Below are 23,917 nucleotides of genomic sequence, written 5' to 3'. Positions count from 1 at the left end.
AACAGTAATTTCTTTTTCAAATATATATATATATAGCACACTCACACATAATGTATTAACACACAACACATACACATGTACATAATGTATAACACACACATAATTGACCTATTGCAATTAATGGTTATAAATATAACAAAATATCTTCTCGTTACTGAGACTTTATGTCCGTAAAGAAAAACTTTACAGGTTTTTGGCAGTAAAGCATATTAAATTCAAAGTAACTTCTATTCTCCTCTCACATTAGAAAAATACATCAGCTTATCCCAAATAACTCAAAAATCCATTTCTTTCCAGGTATCCTACAGGATGAACTAACAAGTCCTACTGTATTTCACGCTGGGAGTTCCTTGTTACACACCATTAGCTAAGCTATTTGTTCTCCTTTGAGATTTGACATAAACATTAGTGTAGCTATTATGGCATCCATAAGATATATACATGATTTATCTGCTTCTTATCTTTCAAAAAAACTTCATTCTCTTAATGTGGTATTTGTATGTGTTTTGAATTATAATTGTATATATTTGGAGAACAGCCATATTTAAAATCTGTGATGCAGAAAGTAGATCACTGGATTTGGAGTGGGAAACAAGAGGCTAAATGCTGGCAAGCCATGTGAATCTGCAAAGAAGTGAGAGCTGAGGGTCTGTCTCCCAGGCCTTCGGGAGTCTCCCAAGACAGCACAGCGGTGGCTCTCCAGGAGTACTTGTCACAGCCAGTTTCCTAAGCACACAGCACCTGAGAAGAGACGCAAAACCTTGTTCCTCTGCTGTGAACATCAAGCATTATCTGCAAGTTCAACCCCACATGCAGAACTGGGAGAAGCCCTGCCCAAAGAAGGAGACTTCCAAAGGCAGAAAAAGAGACCTGAAAAAGAAGAGACAGCATTTGAAATGGAGGTTTGGTTAGAAAATTATGCAGAACCCACCCAGTTATACCCCAGCCATTGGTCCTTATTGGTAGGTATCCATATCTAGAGGAGAATTTAATTTTAGCAATAAGATAGAACAGGAAATATGAAAGCTACTACTTTTGTCACTCACACAATGGGTGGGTTCAATCACCTGGCAGGTGACAGTCCAATGACTACAACCAAGGAGGATGTAACAAGGAGACTGTATTACTTGCAACAAGTAAGGAAGACATCCAGGATAGTTCCCCAAACAGCTCTTCCCTGAACAACGGTGAAAACAGATATTTTACTGGGCTGGTTATCTGAGTCATCGTAAGTGACGGTGGAGTAAAGGCAGCGCAAGATCAATTACTGATCATGCCTCTACATATATCACAAGTACAAAGCAAATGGAAAATAAGCTCCTCCCTGGGCAAGGATTTTAGTAGGATGCTAAGGAGACCTCACCAAATTTACCTCCAACTCAGGTATCTCTGGATCCATCTCGTTTTTGTTATTCCAGGGCTGAGCTTCTTCCTGAAACATTCTGAGTTGACAAAGAATTCAAGGTGCAACAGTTACAAGTGGGTACTTTTTCACAGTGCATACCCAAAACTCTAGGACCCTGGTTTACAGTTTCTGGAAAAAATATATATATTATTCAGAGATTAAGTGCGTAAGTCTAAGGTCTGCAGTACCTGTTTGGTTCTGTGCACAGCACTGCCTCATCCCTCCCCTCTTAGATCCCTTAGATCCCTCAGACAGACTCATTCCTGCCCCACACCCCATACTCCTCCCCTTATGAGGGGCTTAAAGAATGTTAGTTTGGCCTGGATTTTATCCCAATCCCAAATTGCAGCTCCCTAAAGCTAACCACTATACCATACTGCCTGCAAAGACGACAGGCTTGGACCCTCTCCAGGCAAAATCATATTTTCAGACACCAAGCTTCTGCTCCGATTTCCCTGTTTTCTCAATGGAGATGGTGTTTTATGACAGGGAACGTGTGAATTCCTCTCCTGCTCCACATTATAAAATCCTGGTCAAAATATCTCTAATAAAATGCAAGACGAAAAGTGAGCAGTGAGGCTGACAGCTGGAAAGTGCCAAGAGTATATGCTTTTTTATAATGCCGTGGGGTTTTGCTGGAGGGCTGCAGTTTTGAATTGGCAGCTGTTTCATCTTAATGTAGAAATATCAACTATAAACAGGAGACCCATATCTCTACATGTGCCAGTGGTATTCTGGTATTCAGATCAGATCTTTTCCTTGGGCGAATATAGACTTACTGTTTTCTGCAAGTAGTCATTGACCCTGGGAAAAATGATAAGTTGCTAAGATAAAAAATTGAGCATCCTCATAGTTTAGTCAAAGACAACACATTAGATGATTTTTTTTCCTGTTCCTACTTAACATAGAATATTCACAACCTCCTTCAGCCTTAGTTTCTTCCTTCACAAAATGCATAGTTTCTTTTCTCTCTTCCTGCCCAGCAGTTAGGGGAAACAAAGGCAGAAATGGTCATAGCTTCTGGAATAAACAGCCTAATAAAGGAAAATGACCATAAGCATATCTTCTGTGTAGGGTAGATCCATTTGAATATAAAAATTTGGCCAGGCTCAGTGGCTCACACCTGTAATCCCAGCACTTTGGGAGGCCAAGGCGGGCAGATCACGAGGTCAGGAGTTCAAGACCAGACTGGACAACTGGTGAAACTCTGTCTCTACTAAAAAATACAAAAATTAGCTGGGCATGGTGGCTCAAGCATGTAATCACAGCTACTTGGGAGGCTGAGGTAGGAGAATTGCTTGAACCGGGACCCGGGAGGTGGAGGTTGCAGTGAGCCGAGATCACGCCACTGTACTCCAGCCTGGGCTACAGAGCAAGGCTCCATCTCAAAAAAAAAAAAAAAAAAAATTTAAAGGGGAACATTTGGTGAAAAAAACAGCCTTTCTTCACCAAGGACTTCATTCACACCAAAGATTAAAGTTACCAAACTCTTCCTCTGTGCAATCACTATGCTGGGTTCTGCTTTGTTTTTAAGGAATTTCCAGTGTCATTGTCATAATAGAAGCTTATCATTCCCCTCATCATATGTTAGGAGCACCACACACCAGACAGTGACCTGACACCAACCTTCGCTATGTTAATAGGTTCAAGAAATCAGGAAACAATATCAAGGCAGAATTGTTTATCAATACGATTTCATAGAGTCATGTTAAATTCTTAGATTCCAAGCCAACATTCAGGGGGAGCCCTTAACCTTTTTTTACTCTTGTTTCTCATTAGGTTCCAGTTTGGACCATTTCTATTGGCCTGACTCCAATGTTCACGTTTCTTTCCTCAGTTGTGTCCAGTCTGTGGAATGGAAGGTGGGAACTGAGTCAGCCTGGTGAGTAGCGGAGCAGAGGTGGGTTTTGGGGTGCTAGGTTACTTTCAGTGCTGCATGGATCCAAATTCCTCTAGTGGGGACCCACTGCTGCCTCCTCTTCCTGCTTCACCCTCAGCCTTCAGTGGTCCCTGCTGGTCTCCTCTCTGCACCTGCCCAGAGCTAGCCTACCAGCTGGCTACCTGGTGCTGGGTTGCTGATGGAGGCAGGCATGTTTCTTCAGGTGCAGCCTCAGATCCAGGTAGACCTGGAGCACCTGGGCCACGTGGTCGGGCATTACTCAGCGTTCTTGGCCTCTCCTGCTCCCAAATGGCAAAAGAGAGTGCTGTGTAAGTGCCCCAGGTGTAGACAACTCAGTTCCCCCAGGTGTAGACAATATTGGCTCCCTCTGCTCTCCCAGCAGTGGTAGACTTCAGCCTGGATGCTGGGAGCTGAAGGGCTTCCTCCCCTCCACCAGCAGCTTCAGGTCTTGCCTCTGAGGGACATTATTCTGGGCTCCTGTCCTACCTCGTCTTTCTGAGGGAGTCCCTGGAAAAGAGTTGGTGAGTGACAGCAGTCATCTCTCATGTCTGGGACACCCAGGGTTTCTAAATTGCCATGCTGGTTCATATTCAGCCTTTAAGATACAGTATTTGTTTTAGCTTTTTTCCTTTTCACCCAATTCTGTGGTGGCCCCCTCTTCCCACCATGAGCTGCCAAAACTGAAAGAGTTCATGTGCCTGTTTCCTTGTCATTCTTTGGAATTCTGTATACCTGGTTGCCTTTGGACCTCCGTTCCCTGATGGGCTTAAGAAAAGATAGGATCTTACAGATAGCATGACTTTTTATTAGGGTGGAAGGCATTTTCTGTTTTGCTAATGTCTAAACAGCCTTTAGAGAAGCAGAACTCCTTTATTCTTTTTCACGCCAACTTTAAAGTAAAATTTAAGATAAAAAAAAAAACAACAACAACAAAATCCTTGTCTTCTAGGAAGAGAGCTTTCTCAAAAAACAAAGACCACAGGTGTCTTTGCCTCTGTGCTGAGTCCTTTTCAGCACGGGAGTTTCAATTTGCTCCATTTCCTACCTGGGCCGGTTCACCCCTCCTTAGGCAACCTGGTGGTCCCCCACTCCTGTGAGGTCACCATATTGATGCTGAACTTAGTGCGGACACCCGATTGGCATAGCGCACTACAGCCCAGAACTCCTGGGCTCAAACGATCTTCCCACATCAGCCCTGCGACCCCCCCCAATAATTGCTTGAGCCTGGGACTACAGGCACCTGACACCACGCCCGGCTCCTGCTTATAATTCTTAAAGTCACAGCTCCAGGTAATTAATGGTTGAAAAATCTGTACAAGAACAGCCTTTTTTCTACAGTGCTTTTCAGAGAATTCTACTGCCTGTGGATTGTAGCTGCTGTTATTCTTAAAGCAGGATTCAGAGGCCAAAGTTTAATAAGTGCTACTTAAAAAAAAAATCAAAGATTTCTCCACTGAAAAACTTTTCAGAGCTTTGCACATTCTATGTCCAGTAACTTTGCAAGTACAAAAAAACACTACCATGTGCTTACACATAAATCTTTGTGCATGTGCAAAAGCGTATCAGTAGACCAAGTCGTAAAAGTGTGATTCTTGGTTCAAGTGGTATGTATTCTTATAAAATCTTAATTCAAATTCACATTTTGTATGATACAACAAAACTTATGCCAGTTTACCTCCACAAGTAGTACATTAATTTTTCTTCTTTCTTTCTTTTTTTTTTTTTTTGTTTAGAGAGAGAATCTCACTCTGTTGCCCAGTCTTGGGTGCAGTGGCAAGATCTCAGCTCACTGCAACCTCTGCCTCCTGGGTTGAAGCGATTCTCCTGCCTCAGCCTCCCGAGTAACTGGGGTTACAGGCACGTGCCACCACGCCCGGCTAATTTTTGTATTTTTAGTAGAGACCAGGTTTCACCATGTTGGCCAGGCTGGTCTCTATTTCTTGACCTTGTGATCTTCCCGCCTTGGCCTCCCAAAGTGCTGGGATTACAGGCGTGAGCCACTGCATCCGGCCTCCATTTTCCTGTACATACTTAGTAAACTGTGTATTCACTAACACTCTTATAAAACATGCCAATTTTATGAAAAGAGATCATGTCTCCTGGTTCTCATTTGTAAATTGGCAAAGTGTGTGTGTGTCCGAAGTACAGTACTTAAACTGTGCTTGTTTTTCTACTGAGTTAATCTATTTAGCTGGTAAGGTTCTTCATGCTTTAAAGAAATGGGGGCTTTTTCTGTAAACGCCAGTTTTCTTCCTATTTTGTTGTCTTCTAATGTTGTTAGTGAGGTTTGTTCTTGCTCATAAATGCTAATTTGCATGGAGTCAAATTGAGCAATCACTCTTTTATGTTTTCCAAGTTCCATGCCATGCTTTAAAGACCTTTTCCACTCAAAATTATATTTTTTAAGTCACTAGAGTGTTGTTTTAAAAGTAGGGTTTTTTTTTTTTTTTTGCAATGGTCAGAAACAGTAAGAAATCTATACATCATCACAGAAATAGGTCTGTAATAGTTCTTTTAAAAACTTTGCCTGTTATTACGTGAAATTCTCATAATATTGCCTTATGTTGGTATTGTTATTTTCCCGATTGTGCTAATAAGGAAACTAAGTTACAGAGAGGTTATGTTTTAACTGAAGTCTAAAAGCAAGTGAAAGAACCAAGAGCCTCTGGGCTGACCGGCTCCAAAGCCCACATTATCAGACAAACAGCTTGGGGCTGTGCATGGAACATAAAGAATCCGGTGTGGATCTTCCCAGCTGTTTTCTATTCCTGAGTGGAATTTGGCAATTAGAAATTGAAGTATTCTAAAGATGTCTTTAGAAAGTTCTCCTTTGAGTTTGTTGGTGTTTTTTGTCTGCCCCACTACATGAGCCTGTATTGCTTTTATGTTTTTTTAAAAATGAGGGCCAGATGCTGTAGCTTATACCTGTAATCCTAACACCTTGGGAGGCCAAGATGTGAGGATTGCTTGAGCCCAGGAGTTTGAAACCAGCTTGGGCAACATGGCGAGACCCTGTCTCCCCAAAAAATTAAAAAATTAGCTGGCTGTGGTGGCATATAGTCCCAGCTACTCAGGAGACTGAAGGGGGAATATTGCTTGAGCCAGGGAGGTCGAGACTGCAGGGAGCTGTGTTCACACCACCACACTCCAGCCTGGGCAACACAGTGAGACCTTGTCTCAAACAAAAAGTGTGATACATGAAAATAAAAATTTATCAGAGGAAGGTTCATGGTGCCTCTCTAAAAGGATAGTTTGGTATGAAATAATCTCCAAACTTCTTTGAACCTGAAATTTAGTTTTGGAGAGCATTTTGAAGGACTATTTTTTTCTTTTTTTTTTTTTTTTTTAGATATATTTTATTGCACTTTAGGTTCTGGGGTGCACATGCAGAACATGCAGGATTGTTGCGTAGGTACATACATGGCAATGTGGTTTGCTGCCTCCAACCCACTGTCACCTATATCTGGCATTTCTCCCCATGTTATCCCTCCCCAACCTCCCTACCCTCTGCTGTCCCTCCCTTAGTTCCCCCCAACAGACCCCAGTGTGTGATGCTCCCCGCCCTGTGTCCATGTGTTCTCATTTTCAACACCCATCTATGAGTGAGAACATGCAGTGTTTGATTTTCTGTTCTTGGGTCAGTTTGCTGAGAATGATGGTTTTCAGATTGATCCATGTCCCTAAAAAGACATGAACTCATCTTTTTTTATGGCTGCATACTATTGCATGGTGTATATGTGCCACATTTTCCTTGTCCAGTCAATCATCAATGGGCATTTGGGTTGATTCCAGGTCTTTGCTATTGTAAACAGTGCTGCAGTGAACATACATTTGCATGTATCTTTATAATAGAGTGATTTATAATCCTTTGGATATATACCCAGGAATGGGATTGCTGCGTCAAATGGAAATTCTATTTCTGGGTCCTTGAGGAATCACCACACTGTCTTCCACAATGGTTGAACTAATTTACACTCCCACCAACAGTGTAAAAGTGTTCCTGTTTCTCCACATCCTCTCCAGCATCTGTTGTCTCCAGATTTTTTAATAATAGTCATTCTAAGTGGCATGAGATGATAATTCAATGTGGTTTTGATTTGCATTTCTCTAGTGACCAGCGATGACGAGCATTTTATCATATGTTTGTTGGCCTCATAACTGTCTTCTTTTGAAAAGTGTCTGTTCATATCCATCACTGACATTTGAATGGGTTGTTTTTTTTTTTTTTTTCTTGTAAATCTATTTTAGTTCTTTGTAGATTTTGGATATTAGCCGTTTGTCAGATGGGTAGATTGCAAAAATTGTTTCACATTCTGTTGGTTGCTGGTTCACTCTAATGAATGTTTCTTTTGCTGTGCAGAAGCTCTTTAGTTAGAATCCCATTTGTCTATTTTGGCTTTTGTTGCCAAGGCTTTTGGTGTTTTAGTCATGAAGTCCTTGCATATGCCTATGTCCTGAATGGTTTTGCCTAGGTTTTCTTCTAGGGTTTTTATGGCGTTAGGTCTTATGTTTAAGTCTTTAAACCATCTGCAGTTAATTTTAGTGTAAGGTGTCAGGAAGGGGTCCAGCTTCTGCTTTCTGCACATGGTTAGCCAGTTTTCCCAACACCATTTATTAATGAGATCCCCATTGCTTGTTTTTGTCAGGTTTGTCAAAGATCAGATGGTTGTAGAAGTGTAGCATTGCCCCCAAGGCCTCTGTTCTGTTCCATTGGTCTATATCTCTGTTTTAGTACCAGTACCATGCTGTTTTGATTACTGTGGCCTTGTAGTATAGTTTGAAGTCAGGTAGCGTGATGTCTCCAGCTTTGTTCTTTTTGCTTAGAATTGTGGCTATGCGGGCTCTTTTTTGGTTCCATATGAAATGTAAGGTGTTTTTTTTCCAGTTCTGTGAAGAGGGTCATAGATAGCTTGATGGGTATAGCATTGAATCTATCCCCATTACTTTGGGCAGTATGGCCATTTTCACAATAATGATTCTTCCTTAACGATGAACATAGAATGTTTCTCCATGTGTTTGTCTCCTCTCTTATTTCATTGAGCAGAGGTTTTTAGTTCTCCTTGAAGAGGTCCTTTACATCCTTTGTTAGTTGTATTCCTAGATATTTTATTCTCTTTGTAGCAATTGTGAATGGCAGTTCATTCTTGATTTGGCTCTCTTTAAGTCTATTATTGATGTATAATAATGCTTGTGATTTCTGCACATTGATTTTGTATCCTGGGACTTTGCTGAAGTTGCTTACCAGTTTCAGGGAATTTTGGGCTGAGATGATGGGGTCTTCTAAGTATACAATCATGTTGTCTGCAAATAGAGACAATTCGACTTCCTCCTTTTCTAATTGAATACTCTTTATTTCTTTTTCTTGCCCGATTGTTCTGGCTAGAACATCCAATACTGTATTGAATAGTAATGGTGAGAGAGGGCATCCTTGTCTAGTGCCAGATTTCAAAGGGAATGCTTCAGTTTTTTCCCATTCAGTATGATATTGGCTGGGGTTTGTCGTAAATAGCTTTAATTATTTTGAGATACGTTCTGTCAATACCTAGTTTATGGAGAGTTTTTAGCATAAAGGGCTGTCGAATTTTGTCAAAGGCCTTCTCTGCATCTATTGAGATAATCATGTGATTTTTGTCTTTGGTTCTGTTTATGTGGTGGATTACGTTTATAGACTTGCATATGTTGAACCAGCCTTGCATCCCTGGGATAAAGCCTACTTGATTGTGATGGATAAGCTTTTTGATGTGCTGTTGCAATTGGATTGCCAGTATTTTATTGAAGATTTTTGCATCTATATTCATCATGGATATTGTCCCGAAGTTTTCTATTTTTGTTGAGTCTCTGCTGGGTTTTGGTATCAGGATGATATTGGTCTCACAAAATGATTTGGGAAGGATTCCCTGTTTTTAGATTGTTTGGAATAGTTTCAGAAGGGGTGGTACCAGTTCCTCTTTGTATCTGGTAGAATTCGACTGTGAACCCATCTGGACCTGGGCTTTTTTTTGTTGGTAGGCTAGTAATTGCTGCCTCAACATCTGCCCTTGTTATTGGTCTATTCAGGTTTTCAACTTCTTCCTGGTTTAGGCTTGGGAAGGTGCAAGTGTCCTGGAATTTATCCATTTCTTCCAGGTTTACTGGTTTGTGTGTATAGAGTTGTTTGTAGTAATCTCTGATGGTAGTTTGTATTTCTGTGGAAACAGTGATGATATCCCATTTATCATTTTTTATTGCATCTATTTGATTCTTCTCTCTTTTCTTTTTCATTAATCTGGCTAGTGGACTATTTTGTTGATCTTTTCAAAAAAACAGCTCCTGGATTTATTGATTTCTTGACATGTTTTTTGTGTCTATAGCTCCTTCAGTTCTGCTCTGATCTTAGTTATTTTTGTCTTCTTCTAGCTTTCGTGTGTTTTTTATCTTGCTCCTCTAGCTCTTTCAATTTGAATGATAGGGTGTCGATTTTAGATCTTTCCTTGCTTCTCATGTGGGCATTTATTGCTATAAATTTTCCTCTAGACACTGCTTTAAATGTGTCCCAGAGATTCTGATACGTTGTGTCTTCGTTCTCGATGGTTTCAAAGAACACCTTTATTTCTGCCTTCATTTCATTGTTTATCCAGTCAATATTCAAGAGCCACTTGTTCAGTTTCCATGAAGCTGTGCCATTCTGAGTTACTTTCTTAATCCTGAGTTCTAATTTGATTGCACGGTGGTCTGAGAGATTGTTATGATTTCTGTTGTTTTGTATTTGCTGAGTGATTTACTTCCAATTATGTGGTCAATTTTATAGTAGGTGTGATGTAGTGCTGAGAGAATGTATATTCTGTGGATTTGGGGTGGAGAGTTCTGTAAATGTCTATAAGGTATACTTGGTCCTGGTCTGAGTTCAAGTCCTGGATATCCTTGTTAATTTTCTGTCTCATTGGTCAGTCTAATATTGACGGTGCAGTGTTAAAGTCTCCCACTGTTATTGTGTGGGAGTGTAAGTCCCTTTGCAGGTCTTTAAGAACTTGCTTAATGTATCTGGGTCCTCCTGTATTGCGTGCATATTTAGGATCGTTAGCTCTTCTTGTTGCATTGATCCTTTTGCCATTATGTAATGCCCTTTTTCGTCCCTTTTGATCTTTGTTGGTTTAAAGTTTATTTTATCAGAGACTAGGATTGCAACTTCTCCTTTTTTATGCTCTCCATTTGCTTGGTAAATCTTCCTCCATCCCTTTATTTTGAGCCTATCTGTGTCCTTGCATGTGAGATGGGTTTCCTGAATATAGTACACCAATGGGTTTTGACTTTTTATCCAATTTGCCAGTCTGTGTTTTTTGAATGGGGCATTTAGCCCATTTACATTTAAGGTTAATATTGTTATGTGTCAATTTGATCCTGCCATTTTGATGCTAGCTGGTTGTTTTGCCCATTAGTTGACGCAGTTTCTTCATTGTGTCAATGCTTTTTAGCATTTGGTACATTTTTGGAGTAGCTGGTACTCTTTGTTCCTTTCCATGTTTAGTGCTTCATTCAGGAGCTCTTGTAAGGCAGGCCTGGTGGTAATGAAATCTCTGAGCAATTGCTTGTTCATAAAGGATTTTATTTCTCCTTTGCTTATGAAGCTTAGTTTGGCTGGATATGAAATTTTAAGTAGAAAGTTCTTTTATTTAAGGATGTTAAATATCGGCCCCCACTCTCTTCTGGCTTGTAGGGTTTCCGCCGAGAGATCCAGGGTGAATCTGATGGACTTCCCTTTGTGGGTAACCAGACCTTTGTCTCTGGCTGCCCTTAGCATTTTTTCCTTCATTTCCACCCTGGTGAATCTGACGATTACGTGCCTTGGGGTTGCTCTTCTTGAGGAATATCTTTGTGGTGTTCTTTGTATTGCCTGGATTTGAATATTGGCCTGCCTTGCTAGGTTAGGGAAGTTCTCCTGGATAATATCCTAAAGAGTGTTTTCCAGATTGGATTCATTCTCTCTATCACATTCAGGTACACCTAGCAAACATAGATTAGGTCTTTTCACATAATCCCATATTTCTTGAAGGCTTTGTTCATTTCTTTTCATTCATTTTTCTGTAGTCTTCCTTCTCATTTTATTTCATTGAGTTGATCTTCAATCTCTAATATCCTTTCTTCTGCTTGGTTGATTTGGCTATTGAAATTTGTGTATGCTTCACTAAGTTCTTGTGTTTTTTCAGCTCCATTAAGTCGTTTATATTCTCTAAGCTGTTTATTCTTGTTAGCGTTTCATCAAACCTTTTTACAAGATTCTTAGTTTCGTTGCATGGGTTAGAACATGTTCTTTTAGCTTAGATAAGTTTGCTATTACTCACCTTCTGAAACCTGTTTCTGTCAATTCATCAGACTCATTCTCCATCCAGCATTGTTCCTTTGCCAGTGACGAGTTGTGATCCCTTGGAGGAGGAGAGGCATTCTGGTTTTTGTTGTTTTGGTCCTTTTCCTTCTGATTTCTTCCCATCTTTGTGGATTTATCTACCTGTGGTCTTTGTAGTTGGTGACCTTCAGATGGGGTCTCTGAGTGGATGATGAAGTTATTTCTCTCTGTTTTTCAGTTTTCCTCCTAACAGTCAAGCCCCTCTGCTGTAGGACTGCTGGAGGTCCACTCCAGACCCTGCTTGCCTGGGGATCACCTGCAGCGACTTGTGCTTTGTTCTTGCTAGGAACTGCACTCCAGATCTGTTCCTATTTGGCCATCTTGGATCTGCCCCCAGAACTATTATTTTTAAGAACAATTTGGGTGAAGGGACTAGAACAGTCAAATTTTAAGTTCTCCTTCAGTTTGCTAACATCTGTATTACCAGACCCACTTCCTCAATGAACAATGCTGACAGCAAGACACTTCATTCTTCACTAAGGATATAATGTTTGTCTTAATTAGCCCTATCAGCCTTATTTCCTGTTAGAGGGGACTACATAAGGACGTGAATACCAGGAGGTAAGACTAACTGGGGCCACCATGGAGGCTGCCTACCACACATACTTAGAATTTCACAGGAATTATTTCTTTCAACCCCACTATAGCTCCACGAGATAAGATAGTTACTAATATGATATCCATTTATGGATATGGAAACTGAAGATATAGAAAGGTCCTGATAATGGTCTCAAAGCCACAGATATCCTTGTTAGAATAGGTCAACTAAGTCTTCTTGTCTGGGTACTTAACTATGGACTTTCAACCTCTAAGAATACAAACCTAGGACATGAGAGTGATGTTACTAATGGTGAAGCTGAAAACTATTATTTGAGGTTGCACAGTTATTAAAAGAGGCCAGCCCAGGCAGTGTGGCAAGACCCCATCTCTACAAAAAAATTAAAAATTATCTGGGCGTGGGGCATGGCAAAGTGAATACTAAATGGAGAAAAGCTGAAATGCAAGTGCAAGAGTGTTTTTTCCAGATTACTGTGAAGGGAGACCTAGAATCCCTGTCAGTGGAAGAGGATCCTTCTGTGATTTGCCTAAATCCTATAAGAGTAGTCTAATCCATATATCTGAAATCTAACCAGGCTGTAACTATTGACTCCTTCCCTAGGTGGAGTATATTTCAGAAAACAATGCTCAGGACAATGGGCTTAATTATTCCAGAATTCATAAAAGAGAATCCCCTCACTGTAAATCAGTACATCGAGATCTGGTTTATAAATCTGTCTTTTAGTTTGGGCAACACGGAGAAGCTTAAAACTAAGGATAGATCTTGCAGGTTGACTTGACCAAGATTCTTCTTCCCTGTATTAGTCCATTTTTGCATTGCTATAAAGAAATACCTGAGGCTGGTTAATTTATATAGAAGTGAGACTTAATTGGCTCACAGTACTGCAGGCTGTACAAGCATGGCTTCACTATCTGCTTTTGGCAAGAGCCTCAAGAAACTTCCAATCATGGCAGAAGGCAAAGGAGGAGCAGGTGCATCACATAGTGAGAGGAGGAGCCAGGGAAAGAGAGTCTGCAACTTATTTAAACAATCAGATTTCACATGAGCTGGACAAGAACTCACTTATCATCAAGGGATGGTGCTAAGCCATAATTCATGAGGGATCTGCCACCATGATCCCGTCACCTCACACCAGGCTTTACCTCCAACGTTAGGAATCACATTTCAGCATGAGATTTGGAGGGGATCATCCAAATCATATCTTCTATGCCAGCAGCTGGATTTCAAAACTTCATCTTCCATTTTAATAGAAACAAATAGCCCTAGAAATACTCGCTCACCTTTAATTATTTTGTAATTGTACTCCCAAAGTGAGGCTTCTGGCTTCATGCAGCACCAGTAGCCAAAGACTAGAGAGTAACAACCACAATCAAGAATTGTGCAGAAAGAATGTTTCATCCTAAAACCTAGTCAGCATCCTCCCAGGAGCAGTTTCCCCTTCTTTTGGCATATTAAGGAAATTTTATTTTTTAAAAAAGTAGTTATGAACTCTAGCACCAAATCCAACTTTACTCTGAAACCTAATCTCTGCCACTTTATAAATAACAACCAAATGAGTAATAGAAATGCAAATTAAACTGCAGGGGAGGATTGGTGGCTGGAGGTAAAGAAATCCTTGGAGAATTGGTTTATCTCCTAGGTAATGAAGATGACAGACTGGTATGCAGATCAGTTTGTTCTCTCCTAAGCCCTGGGAAAACAAATGATGAGAAGTGAGGATACAGCTGCGGAATGCATCCTAAAGCCCATCTATTTGGCTTCCCAAGGTTGTCCCCAAGCTTTCACACAATAATGTTTGATTACTACAGTAACTGATAACTGTTTTTGCTTGTGTTTTTCACAATGCTTTTATAGTGTGCATTCTCGGCTTGGGACTGCTGAAAATCTTCAATGTGTAACTGCTGTTTTTTGTAAGAACCTGCTCACAGGGAGCAGGTTCTAGAAAAGCAGGTTTTCAGAAGCAATCCAATATTTTCACAGCAGTGGCCTCCATGCACAGCTCTTTTAATAGCCTAGGGAGGCAGCTCTGGAGTTCACAATATGAAATTAGAATGTAAACTACATATGTCTCTAGGACACAAAAGCAGCCAGGATCCCCACTCATTCCTATACATACTTACCTTAATAGAGATGTGAATTCTAGTCTTCTGAACGTGTTTGCATCCTGGTAGTGGCCAAACTGGCTTTTCCTAGATATACATAAGATCTAAATATGCAAAGTTCAAAAATAAAGGGTAAGTCAACAGCATAATGTGACTACCAAAACCATGCTATAAGCACTCAGCAGAGCCTATTGCCCACAAAGAGGGAGGTATTCATGCCCCTAGACCACCTCTACTCACCTGCAACCTATACATCACCCTGTTTGCTTCAAATTTAGTAAGGACAGTGATGGCCTCGGGTGACCCTTTCCCCACTGCCACGCTGTTCCAATCTAAGTGGCTTTTGGGAGGATCTTTGCCTACTTAACTTCCTTAGGACTTAAGAGTCAAAAAAAAAAAAACAAAAAACTTTTCTCACTCTGATAGTTTAACAGGACATATAACACTAATTTACACTAATCCTTTTTTTTCTTCTTTTTCTTTTTTTATTTTTTCAGCCTCCTGAGTAGCTTGAATTACAGGTGTGCACCACCATGCCCAGCTAATTTTTGTATTTTTAGTAGAGGCAGGGTTTCACCATGTTGGCCAGCCTGGTCTTGAACTCCTGACCTCAAGTAATCTACTTCCCTCAGCCTCCCAAAGTGCTGGGATTACAGGCATGAGCCACTGTGCCCGGCCTTTTTTCTTTTTTTGTTCTTTAAGGTAGGGTCTCACTCTGTCACCCAGGCTGGAGTACAGTGGTACAGTCACAGCTCATGGCAGCCTGGACCTCCTGGGCTCAAGCAATCCTCCCACCTCAGCCTCCTGAGTAGCTGGGACCACAGGCATGCATTACCATGCCCAGCTAATTTTTTAATTTTTTTGTTGAGATGAGATCTCACCATATTGCCCAGGTTGGTCTCAAACTCCTGAGGTAAAGCAGCCCTCCCGCCTCGGCCTCCCAAAGTGTTGGGATTATGGGTAAGCCATTGGGCCTAGCCTGAAAAGTGGTTTTTTTAATCCTCTTGTACCTAGTGTTACTGGCAAGAAGTTCAAAAATCCATAAAACTTAATAAATTTAATTCCGTAAAAAGTGAAACAAAGTGGGAGGATTATTACTGCTTTACATTTTTTTCAGTTTCTAAAAATGGCTTGATAAAAGATAGCTATTTCTGTGTTCAACCTGTTGCAATTTTACATGTCATGTAACCTGTGGAAAATTCCACTGAATACTCATGAGATATTGCCAGTGAAAAGACAGATACTATCTTAGTATTATCATGAAAATATGTTTGACTTCTGTACCCTCAGAAATAGTCTTGGTGAACCACAGGGATCCCTAGATAACATATTGAGGACTACTGGTATAAAGAACTTCTAAAAATACAAAAGAAAAATCCTATAACTTTGTTTTAAAATAGGGTAGTTAAATGAACAGATTATTCACAGAAGAAAAAGGAAATGGCCCTTAGGCATATGAAATGATCCTCAATCTTGCTCTTTAGTAAAAATAAACTAAAATTATGCCAATACACTGTTTATCAAAAAAGAAGTTACTCAAAAATTGACAATGAACTTTGTTGATAAAACTGTGGAGAAACTAGTAACAGCAAGGATATTGGCATTCACAAATTAGTTTGGCTACTGTGGAAAGTAGTTTGGTGATTTCTCAAAGAATTTAGAACTGCCATTCAATCTAGCAATTACATTACTGAGCATACACCCAAAGGAAAACTAAGTCATTCTTTCAAGAAGACACATTCACATGTATGTTAATCACAGCGCTATTCACACAGCAAAGACGTGGAATCAACCTAGATGCCCACTGATAGTGGTTTTAATACAGAAAATGTGGTACATAGGCACTGTGAAATACTATAAAGCCATAAAGAGTGAAATCACGCCCTTTGCAGCAACATGGCTGCAGCTGGAGTCCATTATCAAGCAAATTAACACAGGAAGAAAACCAAATGCCATATGTTCTTGTTTATGAGTGGGAGCTAAACACTGAGTACACATGGACAAAGATAAAACAGTAAACATTGGAGACTACTGATGGAGGGGAGCGTGGACTGAAAAACTACCTATTGGACACTACCTGGGATAATTTTTTTTTTTTTTTTTTGAGATGGAGTCTCACTCTGTTGCCCAGGCTGGAGTGCAGTGGTACAATCTTGGCTCACTGCCACCTCCACCTCCTGGGTTCAGGTGATTCTCATGCCTCAGCCTCCCAAGTATCTGGGACTACAGGTGCATGCCACCTCAGCCAGCTCATTTTTCTGTATTTTTAGTAGAGATGAGCTTCCCCCTGAATCCAAAATAAAATTTCAAATTTTAAAAATAAATAAATGATTCTAATAGCCATTCAATTTCTATACATTATGAAAGACTCTTAAAATGCCTACTAAAAGATTAGCCACCATAGCTAAATAGCCATTTTAATAGATATTTAGCATATTTTTCCACTTTGAATTTTACTAACCAATAATGCCTAAAGGAAATCATTATTCCATTTTTAATACTTTTAATCCAATAATCTTCACAGCTAAAATTTGTAAGAAATTGCCTTATCTATGCACAGGCATCACCTTGTGATTTTAAAAAAAAAGGAAATTTTTATGTATAACAAAGCATTTTTCAGTATTCTGATTTCTAATTGCTTCTACAAATAAACTGATAAAATGTGATTTAAAGAAAGGTCATTGCCACAGTTACCTTCAGTTTCTCCCATGTTGCCTTTTAGGAGTTTTGTAGCTTTGCATTTTGCATAAACATCTGTGATCCCTTTTGATTTTCATGAGAGGTGTAAGGTCTGTGTATAGGATCTTTTACTCTTTGCTTGTGGGTGTTTAGTTGTTCCAGCATCATTTGTTGAAAAGATGATTTTTCTCCGTTGGGTTGCCTTTGTCCTTTGTCAAGGATCAGTGGACTGTATTTGTGTGGGCCTATTTCTGTGCTCCTTATTCTGTTCCATTTGTCTACTTTTCTCTCTGTTCCTCAGTATCACACTCTCTTGACTGCTATAGCTTTGAAGAAAGTCTTGAAGTCCAATATGTCAGTCTTCAGACATTATTTTTCTCATTTAATATTTCGTTTTCTATTTTGGGTCTTTTGACTTTTCATATAAACTTTGTTATCAGTTTGTCAATATCCAAAAAATAGCTTGTTGAGGTTTTAATTGGGATTTCATTGAATCTGTATAGATCCAGATCAAGCTAGGAGGAATTGACATCTTAATAATACTGAGTCTTCTTGTCCTTGTATATGAAATATATTTTATTTGGATTTTATTTCTTTGATCAGTTTTGTAGCTTTCTTCATATAGATCTTGAACACATTTCATAAAATTTATACTTTTTTGTAGCTACTGCAATTGGTGTTATGATTTCAATTTCAAATTCAAATTGTTCATTGAAGGCATATAAGAAAACAATTTTTCATCAACCTGGTATCCTGCAATCTTATGAATAAGATTGCTTATTAGTTTTAGGAGAAAAATAAAGAATCTTAACATTCAAAGTATTGATTCTAAACATCAATTCCCTCTAAAGGAAACCAGGAATCCTTTAAAAAAAAAAAAAAAAAAAAAAAAAAGCTGTTTTTTAATCTGGGCAGAAATGTGCAGATGAGCCTACAATATGTTGTCATGCCTGATAATAAGGAAGCTGTCAAAGAATATTAGAATTATGTCTAGGGGGCTCAGGAGCCAATTCAGTGATGTTCCCACTTGCCAAATATGATATAATACAACGTCAACACCAATATGAGTGATAGCCACAGTGTATTAAAATGCATGACATATTTAAATCTATGATTTTATAATACTATATTAGGTCAACACTGAAGATAGCAAACAAATTGATCATTTGAGTGTTAATTAAGGAAAAACTAAAGCACTTATCCTGCCTTTCCTTTAATAACTGTACCAATGAATTGCCAAATAGTAGATGAAGGGAAGTTTCTCTTTATAGTATTATGGCTGATAAGTGAAGGAATAATAAAATTCCACCATTTTGCAAATCCTGAGTAATTAATCTAACAGATTGCCAATGACAGTTATATGACAAGAGAAACACATACTATGTGTCTCCTGTGGAAGATGCCAACCTATGAAACCTATAAAGTATCTTTGGAGGAAAAAACAAACTAAGTCAAAGCAAGCCTCTAAATTTGATTATCTATTTGCCAAAATAGTCAGAAAACATTTGTTCACTCAATAGTGAGTTCCTCAGCTTATGTGAAATTTTCCAGGAAGCTATGCCCCATAAATCCATAGATCCCAGGCTGGTTTACCAGAAATAATCCTAGATAATGGTAAATCCTGCTGAACTCTCCCACTAGCAAATATTACTAGTTGTTTATCAGGATATTTGACTGGATTGCCTATCTTCTTTTTTTTACCCAGGGAAATTCCTTTATGAGAAACAGAACTATAGACGTACTGTTTAACCATTTACTTTATTCATGTCCTTTCAGCTAAAACATACCAAAAGGTCACAAGTATAAAATGAGACAAATGGAACAGAATAAAAAATTCAGAAATTATATAAAATTTTTCTATATCCTAGGGATAACTAAGAATCAATAGAGAAGCAATGAATTGTTTAATAATAGTGTTAAGAACATGGAGTCACTGTGGTAGCTCTACTCCACAAAGATCCTTACCTCCTGGTATGTACAACCTCATATAGTTCTTGCTTATAGTGTATTGTGGTTGGTTTGTGTAACCAGCAGCATACGGCAGAAGTGATTATAAAACACTATGATTATAAAAGGTAAGATTATAAAACACTATGATTTGTATATTGGTGCATTCTCTTTCATATCTATCCCTGTATAGCATATAAGGGAGCTCTGGGGAAAGCAGACAACAATGTCATCCGTAGCCCTCTGGGAAGTCGGCAAGGAATTGCAGACTCCAGCCAGGAGTCAGTGAGGAACTGAGGCCTCCCAATAATTATTTGAGTAAGTTGAGAGAGGTTTTCTAGACTTTTAAGCCTTGAAATGATTGCAACTCTGACCAATAGCTTTTCTGCAGCGTTGTGAGAGGCTCTGAGGCAGAATCACCCAGACATGCTGTTCTCAGGTTCCTGACTTGATAATGTAAGATAATGCTTTTTGTTTTAACCTACTATGTTTAGGAATAATTTTTTAGGCACAATAAAAAAAATACTTTGGTAACAAAACTGGGAAATACCATAACAAAAATCTAAAATGCGGGAGAGGAAGTGGACAGCACCTGGATGGGTGAAGGACTTTAAAGAGAGTATTGGTGAAAACCTAAATTGCCTTAATCAGACTGTTTGTAGAATTTCAGACTTAAAAGAGGCTGTTGGTGAGGGCTCAAAAGAAAATGAGGAAAATCTTATCGAAAATTGGAGGAAAAAATATTCTTGTTACATAGTGGTAGAAAATTTAGCGACAGTCACCAGAAGTAATGTGGAAGGTACAGAAGGTACCTAGTGGCCTGAATGATCTAGCTAAGGAAATTTCTAGCCAAAATGATGAAAATGCCACATAAACTATACGTAGAATACATCAGAAAGCTTATCCACCACGATTAAGATGGCTTCATCCCAGGGATGCAAGGCTGGTTCAACATACACAAATCAATAAATATAATCCACCACATAAACAGAACCAGTGACAAAAACCACATGATTATCTCAATAAATGCAGAAAAGGCCTTCGGTAATTATATATTCTTTGAGAATTATACATGCAGAAACACCAACTTGGACTAAAGGGAACGGAGACAGTGCAAAATGAAAAGAGGTCTTAGCACTGCAAAAATAAAGAAGAGGCATATGGAGAAACTAGTTAGCTGCAAACACAGGCTACCTTTCATAAAAATGAAAGGATGACTTAGTAAAACCAACAGCCCAGAGAGTATAGCCAAGAGTCATGGAGAATAACTACTGGACAGAAGCAGGATTGAGTTTTCATAAGAAATTTCTAACATTTGCCCAGTTCAATTTTATAATTGCTATTTTTGAATAGCCAAAGCAATCCTAAGCAAAAAGAATAAAACTGGAGGAATCACATTGTCTGACTTCAAACTGTACTACAGGGCTATAACCAAAGTCTGTAACCAAGACTGTGTAATCAGAACAGCATGGTACTGATACAAAAATAAACACATTGATCAAAGGAACAGTAGAGAGTACACAGAAATAAAGCCACACACTTCTTATCTTTGACAAAGCTGATGAGAACAAGCAATAGGAAACAGGCTCCCTATTTAATAAATAATGCTGGGATAATTGGTTAGACTGGAAGTGAATCCCTTCCTTACACCATGCAAAAAAAATCAACCCAAGATGGATTAAAGACCTAAATGCAAAACCTAAAACTATAAAAGCCCTCAGACATAACCTAGGAAATGCTATTTTGGACATAGGAACTGGCAAAGATTTCATGACAAAAATGTCTAAAGCAATTGCAACAAAGGCAAAAATTGACAAAGGGGAGCTAATTAAACTAAAGAGCTTCTGTATAGCAAAATAAACTATCAACAGAAAAAAAAATAGGTAACCTACAGAATGGGAAAAAGTATTTTCAAACTAAACATCTGACAAAGGTCTAATATCCAGAATCCACAAGGAAATTAAACAAAGATACAAGCAAAAAACAACTCCATTAAAAAGTGAGCAAAGCTACAAACTAAAAAAAGCCCAGGACCAGAAAGATTCACAGCCAAATTCTACTAGAGGTACAAAGAGGAGCTGGTACCATTCCTTCTGAAACTATTCCAAACAATAGAAAAAGAGGGACTCCTCTCTAGCTCTTTTTACGAGGCAGGCATCATCCTGATACCAAAACCTGGCAGAGACACAACAAAAAAGGAAAATTTCAGGCCAATATCCCTGGTGAACATAAATGCGAAAATCCTCAGTAAAAGACTGGCAAACCAAATCCAGCAGCAAATTAAAAAGTTTATCCACCATAATTAAGTCAGCATCATCCCTGGGATGCAAGGCTGGTTCAACATATGCAGATCAATAAACGTAATCCATCACATAAACAGAGCCAATGAGAAAAAACACATGATTATCTCAATAGATGCAGAAAAAGGCTTCAATGAAATTCAACAGTGCTTTATGCTAAAATCACTCAATAAACTATGTACAGATGAAACGTATCTCAAAATAATAGCTATTTATGACAAATCCACAGCCAATATCTGAATCAGCAAAAGCTGGAAGCATTTCCTTTGAAAATCTACACAAGACAAGGATGCCCTCTCACCCTTCTTATTCAATACAGTATTGGAAGTTCTGGCCAGGACAATCAGGCAAGATAAAGTAATAAAGCACATTCAAATAAAAAGAGAGGAAGTCAAATTGTCTCTGGTTGCAGATGACATGATTGTATATTTAGAAAACCCCATTGTCTCAGCCCAAAAACTCCTCAAGCTGATAAGCAACTTCAGCAAAGTCTCAGGATACAAAATCAATGTGCAAAAATCACAAGCATTCTTATACACCAGTCATAGACAAGCAGAGAGTCAAATCATGAGTGAACTCCTATTTACAATTACTACAAAGAGAATAAAATACCTAGGAATAAAAATTACAAGGATGTGAAGGATCTCTTCAAGGAGAACTACAAACTACTGCTCAAGGAAATAAGAGAGGACACAAACAAATGGAAAAGCATTCCATGCTCATGGATGGGAAGAATCAATACCACGAAAATGGCCATACTGCCTAAAGTAATTTATAGATTCAATGTTAATTCTATCAAGCTACCATTTACTTGCTTCACAAAACTAGAAGAAAACTACATTAAATTTCATATGGAACCAAAAAAGAGCCTGTATAGCCAAGACAATCCTAAGCAAGAAGAACAAAGCTGGAGGCATCAGGCTACATGAATTCAAACTATGCTACAAGACTACAATAAACAAAACAGCATGGTACTGGTAGCAAAACAGATATATAGGTCAATGGAACAGAAGAGAGGTCTCAGAAATAACACCACACATCTACAAACATCTGACCTTTGACAGATGACAAAAACAAGCGATGAAGAAAGGATTCCCTATTTAATAAAAGGTGCTGGGAAAACTGGCTAGCCATATGCAGAAAACTGAAATTGGACTCTTTCCTTATACCTTATACAAAAATTAACTCAAGATGGATTAAAGATCTAAATGTAAAACTTAAAACCATAAAAACTCTGGAAGAAAACCTAGGCAATGCTATTCAGGACATAAGCATGGGCAAATACTTTATGACTAATACTTCAAAAGCAATTGCAACAAAAGCCAAAATTGAGAAATGGGATCCAAGTAAACTAAAGAGCTTCTGCACATCGAAAGAAACTATCATCAGAGTGAATAGGCAGCCTACGGAATGGGAGAAAAATTTTGCAGTCTATTCATTTGATGAACATATTAAGAATCTACAAAGAACTTAATTTACAAGAAAAAACCCCATCAAAAACTGGGTGAATGATATAATATTGGGGTTCAGGGGTTCAAGGTGCCCTCAGCTCCCCGAGAGGACATTTCTCCAGGTTCTTGGTCTCCTGCCCTCTCAAGAATGATAGAGGGGACCACAGCGCAGTGCGCAATAAATGCCAGACTCAAGTGTTTGTAGAAAGTGATTTATCTAAAGAGAGAGAGAAACAGGACAGGGAGAGAGGAAGAAACAACTAACTCTCACACTGAGTGAGAGAATCCAGAAAGACGAAATCCAGGAGAGGACAGCAGCTTCCACAAGAGTGTGAGGGAATAAAGAGAAAGATGGAGTTTAGGAGGAGAAGACAGGCTTGCATGAGAGAGTATGGAAGGGGACTCCAGAGGTAAAATCCAGGAGAGAAAGACGAGTTCTACAAAGGGAGTGTTCATGGAAGGGGACCCAAACATGGAGTCTGAAGGAGTGTGGAAGAAGGGGACTTTTAACCTGGGAGGAACGCCCACCATCTCTAAGACCCCAGGCCAATGAAAGGGGTTCCTTAGAACTTCCACTGGAGTGATTGACTTAGTTTCTTCCCATGCCCACAAAATTCAAACATAAACCATTAAATCTCTCAGATGGAGAGAGATGGGAGGGGGGCATGGTGCTGGGAAGTTCTTTCCCTTAAAACTATGCCCTCTTGTGGACCCAGAAAGAGAACACATTCCCTCAGTATGAACAGACAATTCTCAAAAGAAGACGTTTATGTGACCAACAAACATGAAAAAAAACCTCATCATTATTGGTCATTAGAGAAATGCAAATCAAATCCAAAATGAGATACCGTCTCATGCCAGTTAGAATGGCAACCGTTAAAAAGTCAAGAAACAACAAATGCTGGAGAGGATATGGAGGCATAGGAAGGCTTTTACACTATTAGTGGTAGTGTAAATTAGTTCAACAATTGTGGAAGATACTGTGACGATTCCTCAAGGATCTAGAACCAGAAATGCCATTTGACCCAGCAATCCCACTACTAAGTAAATACCCAAAGGATTATAAATAATTCTACTATGAAGACACATGTACACATATGTTTATTGCAGCACTATTCACAATAGCAAAGACTTGGAACTGACCCAAATACCCATCAATGATAGACTGGAAAATACAAAAAATTAGCTGGGCAT

The sequence above is a fragment of the Sapajus apella genome, unplaced genomic scaffold, assembly GCF_009761245.1.
Source record: "Sapajus apella isolate SASKATOON/1434 unplaced genomic scaffold, GSC_monkey_1.0 scaffold107, whole genome shotgun sequence".
Lineage (NCBI taxonomy): Eukaryota > Metazoa > Chordata > Mammalia > Primates > Cebidae > Sapajus > Sapajus apella.
The sequence above is the reverse complement of the archived record's forward strand: the minus strand, read 5'-3'. Positions refer to the sequence as shown.